This window comes from Ammospiza caudacuta, chromosome 2 (genome assembly GCF_027887145.1).
Source record: "Ammospiza caudacuta isolate bAmmCau1 chromosome 2, bAmmCau1.pri, whole genome shotgun sequence".
Taxonomy (NCBI): domain Eukaryota; kingdom Metazoa; phylum Chordata; class Aves; order Passeriformes; family Passerellidae; genus Ammospiza; species Ammospiza caudacuta.
In genome coordinates, this window is record NC_080594.1 from 57596207 (window position 1) to 57610242 (window position 14036).

The following is a 14036-nucleotide window of genomic DNA, read 5'->3' on the forward strand; positions in this document are numbered from 1 at the left end:
TGGGTGATGGGGTGACTTCTCCCACTGTTCCCCCCTTTCTGCACGGGTGAGGGGTGAGGGAAGAGAGGCCATGGAGGGCACAGGCCTTCAGACTGCCTGAGGGAAAAGGAGGTGTTGAGAAAGAGCCAGGTTCAGATACCGTGTGTTGTGCCTTGTGGGACATGAAAGGTGGGGATGGTCCTTAGCTGGTGCCTTCACCTAAGGCTCTTTGCTGAAGAGTGCTGTAAAGTGAGATGTAAGAAAAAGTGATGTAAAGAGACAGCAGGATTGGCCTTTAAAATTCAACATAATTTGTATATATAAGAGAGTTTCCAGCAGCTGTTTTCACCCCTTTCACTCAGCAATACAGCTCTGCAACACCGTAAGTGCATTCATACAGAATATTTGGTATTTATAATTTATAGGTACCTCTGAAATATGAACATTTACTGACTCCAGAATTGCTTTTGTTTGGTTCATTATGAAGGTCAGAATTATTGTAAATCTACACAAATTGAAACAGTATTTTAGCATGGCTCTGATGTTTGAACCAAGTCAATAAAAACAATGACATATAGTATTTGGGTATCATTTAATCTTAGGAATCCATAGTGAGTACAAAGACCAAAATAAACTCTTGCAACACATGTCTATTCACATACTAAGATTCCCTGAGACTGTTCTACATTACTGACTTTCATATGCTTGGAAAATAAGAAGGCTTTTTCATATTCATGTTCAGTGAGTGAAAACACATCATTCAGCAGACCATCTGCTTCTCTCTGGAGTGTGGATCTTGACCTTAACACATTGGGCTGCATACAAACTCTGAGGGGGAAAGATGTATTTGGGTGCTTCATATTTCAGTCAGTATTCAGAGGATTCAGTGTTAGTTCAGCTACCACAGCAGCCAAAATTATGGGAGATTATTCAAGTCTTCATCTATCTGCTGTGGTACAAATACTCTGCCACAGCCCATTTGTCATTTTATCCCAATTCATTTACACACGGCCATACCTGAGTCCTCAATAAACAGATGACAGTTTTGCCACTGACTTCCCTGTGATCATGATTTAGCTTGTGGCAAGAAAAGAAAAATAAAGGAAGAAAAAATAAAAAATGAAAGAGAAAAAAAAGGAAAAAAGAAAAGAAAAATAGAGGCAGCAGCAAGTCCATCTGGACAGTGGCAAGCTGCCTGCTACCTCAATGCCCACAGCCAGCACAGCCAGAACAAAGGCAGGAGAGGGGAGAAATGTGGTGTGGATATGCATGGCTTTCATCCTGAGGGTTCCCCAGGCTTGTGGAGTTTCACAGCACCTCCTTGGGAGTCTTCTTTGGAGGGAGCCGCTTTCTCTTCCATCAATATAAATGGAGAGCTGGAAGAGGCTGCCCCACAACTTCTGTGCTCTCCAAGTGGCTTCAGGATTAAGGTGGAGGTTTGATTAGGTTGGGGTGGAGGAAGAACTTGCCTTTAGCACATCTTGCAGCTTGGGGAGTCAAGGTGTTTTGGCTGGTGGGGCTGTGCATGGAGGGGGACCACAGATGCTTTAAATGTTTTCAAAACCCTTATTACTTCCCAGGTTTGAGTCCTAGAAGGAAATTTGAAACAGGTTCCTGACAGCTGCCTCTGCTGAGGACATTGCCCTTTTCTTCCTGAGTTAATACAACTGCAAAAGAGCATTTTAAGAGGAACTGGACACAACAGGAAGAAGAAAGTTGCTATGATGTAGTGCTCCCATGGAGGTTCAAGGGCTTAGAAATCACAGTGTACCACACAAGACCTGATGACCTGCAGTAAATTAATTCCTAACTCAGGGTTTGGAACCTGGGTTCCTAACTTGGGGTTCGCAAGCTGAAGCTGAGCCAAAACCGGGTTTTCCTACATGAGGTGGCTCTGGCACAGGAACATACACTGTAGATAGGCCACGTAATAGCAGAAGGAGAAGTGGTAGCATCATTTGCAGAACCCTCCAGAAACTTGAGCTATCCAGGTAGCAGTTCCCTGCTGCCACATCTGCCACTGTCTAGTTACCTAAATCAGGGTAAAATTTACTTGAGGAACTTGTACTTTGTCAGGGCAAAGTTATTGCTCATGACTGCTGTGTCAGCATTGCTTCAGGTCTAGGCTGTCATTAGACTGTCTCGGGGCAAAGATACAATTCTGCCCAGAAACCACTTCTCTGAGCTCACAGCAGCTTGATGTGAGCTATGCACACAGTGCAATGCAGAAGTAGAAGAGCTTTATGGGCAGGAGAGCACAGATAAGAAAATTATTTTATCCTGACTCAGGGTGAGGGTCCAGTCTAGTCCCAGGAGAAAAATTAGGTGAATACAGCTACTCAGTGCCAGTGAGAAAACTGCTCATAGCAGCTACCTGCTTGTACCAAGGAAAGAAGAAAATTAGAGGTAGTAAATCCACCAAGCGATGGGGTTTCTCCCTTGTATTCATGCTCAAATGAGCCTTGACTCTTTCCCAGTGTCATGAAAAGTCCCAGAGTCCCACAGGTATTGAGAAGTGTGATCAAATCCCATACGTGCATGAAATGACCACACTTTCCAAGACGCACAAGGAAAATGATGGCAGGAAAAGCACCCTTCTCCAAGAGTCAGAAAAAAAGTCACAGATGCAGAGAGTGAATGTCTTCTTGTATGAGCATTCACAGTGGCACATGGGAGTCTAGACGAGAAGCAGCTTCAGAAAGAGAACCTTAAAGATACAGATTAGGGACACAAAAATATCTTGCAGTCTATCAGAAGCCCAAAGGGACCAAAGCATTATCTGGTAATAGGGTGAAAGGCAGCTTTCTCCTGATAAGAAACCAAAGGAAAAAGATGAGCTGCAATGACAACACACAGCCTTTCGAAAACAAAAACTACAGACTGGAATATCAACCAACGAAAAAGACTAAAACTTCAGAAAACACCTTTGTGAATGAGATGGGAGAGGTTAGTGTCCCAGTGGGAGACTGCTGGAAATTTTGTTACGAAAGCTGCCAGGCAGTAGAGCAAGACTTGGAAGAAATCCAGTCACAAAGAACAAGGGATGGTTTGATAAAGACCCTGAAAAGTCTTGAAAAGAGCATGTGGCAAGGGTCACATGCTGCTAGGCTCACAAGATGATATTTGTGGGGTGACGGAGACAGAGCAGGAGATACTCCTAAAAGCATCTGACCAAGGGGAAGGCAAAGAGGGTGTCAGCCTCAAGGAGCTTGGACATGTGGGGGAAAAAGGAGTTTCTCCACATTTCAAGGCACCTCCTTGACATGGAAAGAGACTTTGGCTTTGCAAAACACCAGTACACAACCTGCCACCCCCATGCTCATAGCCAAGGCCTGAGGTGCTGCAGGGAGTGCCTGTGAAGCTGCTCAGCCAGTGGCACCCATAGCAGGATGGAGCACCTTGCTGTCACCCCCCCAAAGGGACATCGTCAAAGAGAAAGATTGATGACAACTTTCTAGCCAATTCCCAAAGCCATCCTGGTGGTAATCAGAATAAGGCCCCAGGAAGGGTCCAGAGCCAGGTTTTTATAATGTCCTGTTCCTGACACATTATCAAAAACAGGATGGATAAATTCAGTCAAAGACTGTGTGAATTAGTTTTGTTCATTGGGTGGCTTGAATCAATTCCAGGGGAATGGCAGGTCTTTTGCCTGATTGTCCACAGGAGGGATTGAGAAGAGTCAGAACAGGCTGGAATAATCACCCTTCCCAGTGCAGTGTGCAGGGCAGAGCCTGTCCATCTGGAGACACTCTTTACTGAGCAAACGGTAGCAGAGCGTTCACATTAAATCAGAGGGACAAATCTTGGCAAGGTTGATCTGCTCCCTCTCTCTCTGAAGTTATGTGGGCACATTAGGACTTTCAGCACTTAACTTGGGAACAGAACAGAGAACAAATATCCAGGGGCCACAAGGGTGTAGCCGTGGGATAGAACTGACCCAAATCTTCTTGTTATTTTTGTTGCCATTGTTTTTCTATTAGTTCCTATTACAGCATGTGAAGAGTCTGCTCTCGACCCAACGGCGAAACTGGCCTCTTTTGAAAACCCAGTCCCCCATGGCTGTGCTCTAAGGATTGGAAAGTTGTTGCATCAGTTAAAATTTGTCTTTTGAGTTTACAAGTTTGGAAAATTTTAGAGACGAAAAGAACCAGAGCTGTCGGGGTGTGGGAAGGAGAGAGGGGAAAGAGTTAAAAAGGTTACAAAAGTGTAGATATGAAACTAAGGAAAGTTTAATATCACAAATCACATTTGATAAAATGTAGAAAGCATTCTTGTTTAGTTTCTGATTTCATTTTCCATTTGAAATTGAATTGAACTACTGAATTGTTATTGCAGGAGGTAGGTCAGAGTGTGCAAAGGAACGTAGAAAGAAATACCTTCAGATTACAAATACTGGCATCATCAGTCATTAGCCATAGTGAGGTCTTCTCACTGCCTAGTGTGCAAATTAATTCAGAGTAGATTTTGAACTTGAAAATCAGGGTGTGCTCTATTCTAAAATCACACACAGAAACATTAAAGAAAGTGACAAGACTAAAATGACGTGCAGACAGCTCCCTGTGGCCAGACCAATAGGAACATTCCACACAGAATTAGCTTAAAATTAGCCCTAGTTTTCATTCAGAGCTGGTACAGCTCAGAGTCATTAGCCACCATGCTCTGTGTCAGCTGCTGCAGGACCTGCTGAAACCTGGCTCTGGTATTTCAGCCTTCTGGTCTGCCAAGCTTCTTTCTACAGAACAGGGAAGTTTTGCAAGAAGTCTTTGCAAAATGTTGTAATAATGAAAACTTTAAAAATGCGCAGCTGTTTTGCAAAACCCTTGTAACAAAGACTCCTTTGAGATCAGGTCCACACAGGCTCTGTAGTTGATGTGCTACCATCAGTACTCTCAAGAGAGACATTATGCAGCCTGACTTTCCCTCCATGCCTCTCTCACCCCAGGGGTCCCCTGCCTGGAACTTGTTTCTTTCAGGCCGTGCTGCCTGCTAACATCCCCACTTCAGTCCCTTTATTTGGGTGCCAGAAACTGTTTCCAGGGGTTAGGCACATTTGTCCTTTGGGGTGACCTCCTCATAGGGCTATTTGTCCTGCCTTGTTGCTGCTGTGGCTTAAGCAGGGCAAGCTGGGGCATCATTTTGGGTGAAATTCAGCGGCAGCTGAACTGAGTAATACTGAGGAAAAGAAGTCCATGAGACCTACAAACATCTGAGCAGCTGCTGCATTGATTTAGTCTCCCTCCACATGTAACAACATGTTTGCATCTGTGAGCACTGTACAACTGCTGCTCTTCCTGAAACCTACGTATTGGTGTTTGGCATCAAGCTAGACTCCTAGATCATGGTTACTGACAAGTGTTTAGGGGAATCCATTTTCCAAAGTGAATAGTTTACTGGGATTTGAACAGCTGAAGGGAGTTCATTGTTGCAAATTAGATAGTGCCTGACTACGAAGTCTATTTAAGGTGCTTTTATTACCACAGGGAACACGGGGATTCAGTTTTTCAGTGTTACAAGTATTTTGCTGAAGTGATCATTGGAATAAATAAGTCCTAGATTCTCAAATGCTGGTGACTGTACATAAGCTATATTTCCAGTCAATTTTAATGACAAAAGAAAGCTGGTCAAGGCAGTACGTGATGGCTTTAAGTCTCCTGGGGAAGCTGGGAGGAACTTCCCACCAGTTTGAGCAGGACCTGGCTCCTCACACCCTATGCTGCTGTATCTCTTTGCTTTAGTCTCAAAGGTGTGTGAGGTGAGAATCACAAACTTGTCAGAAAGGAACAGATAGGGAGGAACAAGCCTGTCTCAGACATCCACAGGATAAAACTATTGTATTGCTCTTCTGTGGTTCTTCTTCTTCAGGGTCCTGAACACAAACAAGGTAAGAATGAAGTGTGGTTTTACCTAAAAAAAAACCAAAAACCTTGTCTGGCTTAATATCCCATCTCTAAAAGTGGTCAGATGCACTCTTCAGGAGAGAGAACAATGGAAGCATATACCATTTTCCCTCTAAATGCCCTGCCAGACTCAGCATTCTACATCCCAGGGCCTCCTGGTGGCCTCCAGCCAGGAGACCAGAGGACATTGTTTTACTGAGCACCGTGGCTGACTTGAGGAGCTGTTGGACCAGGCTTTTGTGGGGGTACAGACTCTGTGTAACACTGAGTCATCAGTGGTAACATTTCACTCATGGATCCTGGTTTTTTTGTGGACAGAAGACTGGAAGAGGCTCAGCTTCATCTGATCCACCACACTGCAGCAGCAGTAAGGAGTATACGAGCCCCGACAGATGTTATTCTCACCTGCTCTTGAGGCAAGCAGAGGGGAGAGCCACAGCCTCCCTAAGCAGACTGTGTTTCATCACTCTCAAAGTTGGTAATTTGCTTTGTAACATGGAACTTGAATATTCTTTGCTGCAAATTAAGCTAAATTCCTGTTGACCTTTTCCTGACAGCTACAGGGGACTATTTTATTCACTGGTCTCTTTGTTGCAGTCTTTGCATTCTGGAAAATATATCACATCTCCCTTTGTCTCTTCTCCTCCAGAAAACAAACCCCATTCTTTCAACCTTTCTTTGTAGGTTATGTTTTTTAAACCTCTTGTTACTGGCTTTTGGGTTCCCATAAGGGTGTCTGCTTATTAAAATAGAAGCTTAATTTTACAAAGGTTGCTACGTTACTTGGCTCAGCAGAAAATAATAACAAAGGCTACACTGCCACTAGGAAATCCAAGATAAGATCAGAATGGAGGGATAGGGTGGATCTCAAGAGATCATCCAGTCTGTTTCCTTGCACTAGGGCAAGTTCAAGTGAAAAAAAAAAATCCCTTAAGATTTGTCAGGTCAATGATGACAACTTTCAGTGATGGCCCGTCTCCAGTTTCCTGGCAGTCTACCCCATGGATTTTACAGCCCTTGTATGAATCTTCTGTATGTTGTTACAACTGTGAGGATTAAGCTTCTTAAAGAAGATTTTAAAATCACATATGACTATTGAGCTCCAAACCAGAAAATAGTCTGAGTAAATAGAGGTAAAAAAAGGGATAGATTTACCAGCTGTGAAAATGAAGCCTTTTTTTTCCCCCTCTATTCCTGCAATTGATTGTTCATTTCATTTCCCTTTAAAGCATTCAACTAAAGTAAATGTATAAAATAGAGATGAGATAGATAGGCAATGTGTAAAGACCTGGCCTAGAAATTCCGATGCATAACTTGCACTTGGCATTTTCTTGGCAGTATTTCAGCCACAGAATAATTTTTCATGCTAAAGGTGGCAAAATGAGAGAGTTCCCTGGCAAAGGCGAAACGAATTCTCCCCATCCTTTGATTTTATTGGTTCTAGCCAGATCTCACCCTAAATCAGGTAGAAAAAAATAAGCTCCTCTTCCTGTCGATTCCCTACCATAGATACATAGTCAAGACTGGCAGCTGTACTGAAGGTTTCCTTGGGCCTGGAGCTCATGGCAGGTTTCTGAAGGCTGCAGAGTCAGAAGATCTTTTGAAGGTTCCAACAGGAGCTGGCTGAAAGTTTCATACAGGCTCAGAATGCTCCCTTGAAAATGTGATTTTATACCACTCTTCTCCTTTCAAGGAACAACCCTTGAAGTTAGTATGTGCACAAGTTCACATAAGATAGACCCTCCATCCCAAAGAGGGTCCTGTCTAAACCTCTTCTCCTTCCCCTGTATTTATGGCAGGGTCTCAGGCCAGCAAATGCCACCTGTCTCAAGGTGGTCAGGGTGGAAGAGTACAGTCATTGATGCTGGAAGGTCTCGTGCAAGCCCTGAAAGCAGCAGTGCAGACCATGCATGTGTGGTTGCTCTGGCTCTTGCTCAACTACTTTGTTGTTATCACTGCTCATAAACAGAAATGTTTCACTCCACAGGGTTTCCTTGCATGAGTCCTGATGTCATCTCTCTCCCCTGCGTATAGGCAAAAAGTTTCTACCAGGACAATCAACATGGGAGCATGGAAAAAGAGGAGTGATGTGTTTTTGCTTTAACTAAATGGGTCTTTCAAAAGCTGAAGTTAATGAAGATCCACTTAACAGCTCTTCATATAGCTCTGATAAACAAAATGTTTCCAACTGGAATTTCAAAAGCTGAACATAATAATATGAACAGGGAATAAGAGCTTCCCCCTGTCAACTGGCTACTAACAAAAGAAAAATATGAGGAGCGAATACTTAAAAAAAAAGACCAACAGTGCTGTAATGTAATTAAAACCATTAAAAATGCTGTACTCTGGTTTTGCTCCCTGAAGCACTATGTTATTTTTCTTTTTAAAGCTGTCACCACATTTTGATACCATAAGGAATAAACTAAATCAAGACAAACCTCCATTTCAAAGTTGGAGGATTTACTAGAAATAGCAACTTAAACTTCAGTAACTAGCAGACGACTTTCAATCAACTGCAGCCACCAACATCTCACTTTTAATTTGTTGACAGTAGGTATTCCTCAGGTACATAAGCAGGACTGAAATGAAGGAAAGACAAATGCAGAGACAAGGCCAAGAGAAAGCACCCACAGAAAACTCCAATTTTGGAAGCTTGAAAAGGGCCCCATTCAGCAAAATGCTGAACTAGAATGATTCCTATTATATGTGTAACTTAAGAATATGCAACATTGGGGTTTTTTCATTTGGCAGCCCTTCAGACAGAGGTAAGACAACCTTCCTGTCCCTTGCTATCATATTCCAAAGTTTTCCTGATGCTATGGAGATGATGTAATTCTGACACTTGAGCAGAGATTCCAGTTGCCAGCAAACTGCATGGGGCCACTGTTCTGCTAGAGACATAAAAGTGTGAAACAGGGGTTGTAGGACTGAGCCATCTCATGCATTTGCCTCTACTGCTTTTCTTCTTGAGGAAAAATTCAGTCTACTGGCATTGGGAATGGGACTAGAGGGCAATGCACAAAGCAGGGAATGTTCATAAAAATTATTTCAAGGAATGTACATTTATAAAATTTTAAGGCATAAAAATAATTTAAAAAATAATAATAATACCACCATTAATGAAATATAAAATGTACAAACTAAGTTCCTGGCTAGTCAAGCAAAACTGTCAGTTATCATTTTTGAACCTTGTGGAAAAACAGATTACTTAGGAAACTCAGTCAACCTCTACCCCATCAGCTTCTAAAAACTCAAAAAGCAAAACTAGAAAGATGAGTATGCACTAAGAGCAGACTTCTCACTGAACTTGTGGCTCTACAGAGTAACCCAGACAAGCAACACTGGACACCCCAGTTGTTATCTTCACAAGAGTGAGCAGGACTGTTATTTGCACCACTCTGCAGGACCTTGGGGCATTGCAGAGCTGGGAACTGGAAACATCAGATCCTGCAGAAACTCTTTTTAACATCTGAAGATGCAAACTTCTCCTTTCTCATCCTATACCCTCAGGAAAATGAAGATACAAAGAAGTGTAAGAAATATGCTGTGAAAACTCTTTCAATGATAGGGGACATGGGACACAATATTGACATGACTGTATAGTCACAATATATTCAGTGCATTGTTAGGGGATAGAAGAATAGTTACAAAAATAATCTTTTCAGTGTGGTCAATTACCATAAATTGGCTACGTTTCAGTAAACTATGCTGCAGAATTGTGTTTTGCAGAGAAGCTTTATAATGTTGCTGGTGGTGTGCTAGAATAAAAAAACAGAAATGAATGTTGCTGTTCAGGTGGAATATAGCTCATGAAATGTTGTCTTCACAATTTCTTTACCTTATGAACCACAACCAAATTGTTTACCACAAGCTCTTGGTATACTGTGCCCTAATTTTAATCAGTTTGTTCCAGCAAATCATTGGTAGAAGAGAGACATTGTTGATCCAAGGGCTTCATACCGATTCCAAGCTGACAATATGAAGACAAGTTTCTAAGTAATACAAATGATCCCTGGCACCAGCCTAGGAGTCAAACACAACATACTGTCTCAGCTGGAGATTTCCAAACCTGCCCACTGAATCCTCAGGGGGCACATTTGCTCTCTCTTATGTCATGTTGAACCTTTCAGCTGCATTCAAGTGCTTGCACATAAGATCTCCAGAAGGAAACATCTTCCTTTGCTTTTTTTGTTTCCTACCACCCTGTTTTCAGTGACATCTGGACCTTTCAGATGAGGAAAAGAATATTCCACCTTTAGGAGAAAATATCTTGTCTTGACATCACAAATTTTAACAGGAAAAGGCCTGGAAAAGGCACCCAACTGGACTTGAGACCAAATCCTGAAAGTTGACTTTTCTGGCCTGGTGCTGGAGAGGAACTTCAGCCACTACTTCTTCCACAGGGATAAATCTCCAAACAGTGGTAGGAAAGGCAGGCCCAAGGATTTTTCTCAGGGGAATAAGGTACTAAAAAGAGTTCATGGTGAAAGAGTCTAGCAGAGCACTTTGTGTCTCTTCTGACCACAGATGAAATGATGGGGCCAGATGTGTCTCATGGGCCACTGACTAGAAAAACTGGTTGTGAACCTTCCTTGGATCAACATGAAAGAAACCTAAGGTTACAGAGTACCAAAGCTGCCAATAGATGAGACCCTTTGATGTTTTTTATGAGCATAAAAATGGACAGAAACATTTTTAATTTTGCATTAGCATCTTCTGTTGTGTGGGTTTTTTTCCAACTGACTCCGTGATTGTTGATATTAATTAAAGTGAATGATAGATTATTTTCTAAAGGCTATAATTTAAACCAGTAGTTGAATATAGACTGCAGTGTAACATTCTTCAGCTCAAACCACAAGGTATGCAAGCTGGGAATGAACTCTATTTCTTTCCTGTTGAAGGACAGATTAAATATTTTTTATTAATTCTAATACTAGCAAAGAAAGTAAGATCCCCATTTTTCCTTCAATTTCTCTCTACACTTAATTGATATATTCTACCAAGCTGTCAAGCTGCTTTTAAAACCCATTCTTTTTCATGGAAATATTATCCTCCTTTTATTAGTTTGAGTTGATAAATGAATCAAGAGCCTTTGAGGTATTGTGCACTGTCAACGGAATACATCTTTCAGATGCATCCACTGCACCAGAGCTGAAAAAATATATATCATGAAACACTTAATAAAAAAGATACACAGATTTGTCTTTTACAAGATCATGGGACTTGAGTATATCTCCAGGGAGGAGTTCCAACATGAGAAAGAAAATACATAGTTCAAAAGCCCATGTTTTCAATTTGTGGCCACATGGTTTAAATTATCCCTGTATTTATTAAGGGCGCTAAATGGGCAGCTTGACTTAGGGGAAAGGGTCATTCAAGTTGAGAATAGTCATGTTTAATCCCTCAGCTAGCTGCAGGTTAAATTTACTTTAAAATGCTGAATATTCTTTACATAGTATGTGTTAAAATACCACATGAGACACAGCTGGAGGGTTTTTGCCATTTATTGTTGGCCTTATTTGAGTTTTGAGGATTTTTTTACTTTTGTATAGCTGCATTAAACAACAATAAAAAAATTCTATTGTAAACAACATTAGAAAATTGTTGAACACCTAATGTGGAAGCACAGCATTGTCATATATGCCACACTAAATCTATATATTGCCTCTTGTACTTGAGTTTTACACATATGTGAGCACAGTGTTTTGTGGTCACCTCATGATTTCCCTGGTTCTCAACATTGTACATTTTCATGTAGTTGGAAACCCAAAAAAAAGAATAGTGTAAGATGTCTTTTCTGCTTTGTGCTGAGGCCTTGAGATAGTAAGTTTTTGCATATTGCATGTATTTACCTGTGAACTTGCTTGCTCAGCATTTCAGGAAGGAAAAAAAAGAAAATTAAGCAAAATCCAAATAGCAGAAATTAGAGCGAACAAAAGAGCATTTCCAAATGGACCAGCAATATGAAATTTAAAGATTTTAAAGATGAAAATAAGTAATTATTATCAAGGCAGTTTATCCTAACCTTAATATTCTTTTTTATTAGTGGTTTGCCTCCAGACACGCTCTGGTGGGAATTGAACATTTCTTGTTCTGTCTCTTAACTGACCCAGATAATCACCTGGATTTTGTTCATGAGATGAGAATTGATAGTTGCAAACATCCAAAAGCCCCACTGTGTTTGATGCAGACCTGAGATTGTTGCTTTTGTCCTTCAGTTGGGCTGAAGCTGAAGGCTGTGCAGACCTGGGATTTTTGCTTTTGTTCTTCAGTTGGGCTGAAGCTGAAGGCTGTGGAAACTGGGATGGCCTGAGTGCTCGCATCCAGCTTCAGTGTCTGAATGTCTTCAAGGAGAAAAAAAACCAAATCCCAACTACCAGAACACAGAGAATTTCTGACCAAAGTCATGTCTAAAGTCACTTTTAAATTCAAATAAATATTTGTGGGAAAACTGCTTTCCCTACTCTCCTAGCACTCATAATTTAATTATAGTAGCCGCCAGGCATTCTTAACTTTTGTGACCAGAAGATCACTCTGGGTCTCAGTGACCTTGGCTGTTTTAATAGGGTAATATTTTCACAAGGATGAAATGTTCTTGAAGACATATCTCAAATGTACTGGTGTTTGCAGGCATTTCTCAGCAGATCTGACTTGAAGTGCAAACATAATTCTTTTGTTTCACCTAGAGGTTTATTGACAAACTCCAGAGATATCGTGTTCCTCTTCCATTTGCTGAATCTCACTCTCTGTGAGAAGACAAAGATGCTGGTATTCTTCCTTTGAGCCCTCCATCATCAGTGGGAGTTTAAGCCAAAGGTCTGAGCCCGGGAGCCTTTGAAAATCATCCAGTGGCCACACATCTAAACATGAAGAGAAACAAGAGGCAATGAAAATGAGCAAGAGAGAAAATGGATAAGAACTCAGTCCTTTGGGATTTTTTCCAAGATTTTTCAGTGTAATGTTTCACATAAAATTGCTCCTAGAGCCCATTGCAAACATTTGTCAACAAAGCTCAATGAAAAAACTCAGGCAGGTGGGAATTAATATTCTAAATTGCCACTCTTTCACTAACACTTTAAGCAGAAGTTGTGAAATGAAGGAATAAAAGCATCAGCTCAAGAAAGATGTTGTAATCCAAATCTCTGCATTCTTTTGTTGGCGAACAGTCTTCTCTTCTACACTCATTTGATGCCACTTTCGCCCAGATCTTCTGAAAATGTCACAATCTGTTTTATCAAACTAAAAAATCTCATCTATTAAGACCTTGAGCTAATAATCTATGTCTTGTTTTTACATTTTCAATCATGCAAATGCAAATCTTTAGCTTTATCACAGAATCAGAGGAGCATAGGATGGTTCGGATTGAAAGGGACCTTAAAGACCATCCAGTTCCATCCCCTCTGCCATAAGCGAGGACACCCTTCAATGGACCAGGTTGCTCAGGGCCTTGAACACAGGGTGATGGGACATCCACCACTTACCCAGGCAACTAGTTTCAGTACCTCACCATCTTCACAGAGAAGAATTTCCTCCTGATATCTAATTTAAACCTATTCTCTTTCAGTTTACAGCCATTCCCTAATACCAATCCCTGAGGAATGCCACTTGTCACTCCTCTCTGCTTGGACGTCAAACCACAGACCACAATTCTTTAAGCCAACTCCTAATCACTGGGTGGTCCATCCATTAAATCTATGTCTCTCCAATTTAGAGACAAGGATACCATGCAGGACAGTGTCTATTTCTTGCTACAAGACCAGGTAGATGACATCAGTTTCTCAGATACTTTTGGCAGGAGATAAATATTTGCCTCTTCAAACCAGGAGACCTGTCACTGTGCTCAGAGCTTGACTTTAAATTCTTTGAGTGACATCTCATGAAGATTTCAGGATGCCTGAATTTTCTCCCAAGTTCCTAGGTAATTATGACCCCATATTTAATGTGCCACTTAAAAGCCAAAGTCATTAGTTTAACATACATGTTCTGTTACTAATTCAAGTATGTAGGTACCCCAAGTGCCATACAAACTTGTATGTAAGGTTAACTAGGTTATCTTGACTTCCCTGCCTAGAGATGAGGTCAAACTGGTCCCATGACAGTAGTGTAAAAGCACAGTCCTTCTGAGTAATAAGAAAGCAACCACACCTACAAGGTTATGAC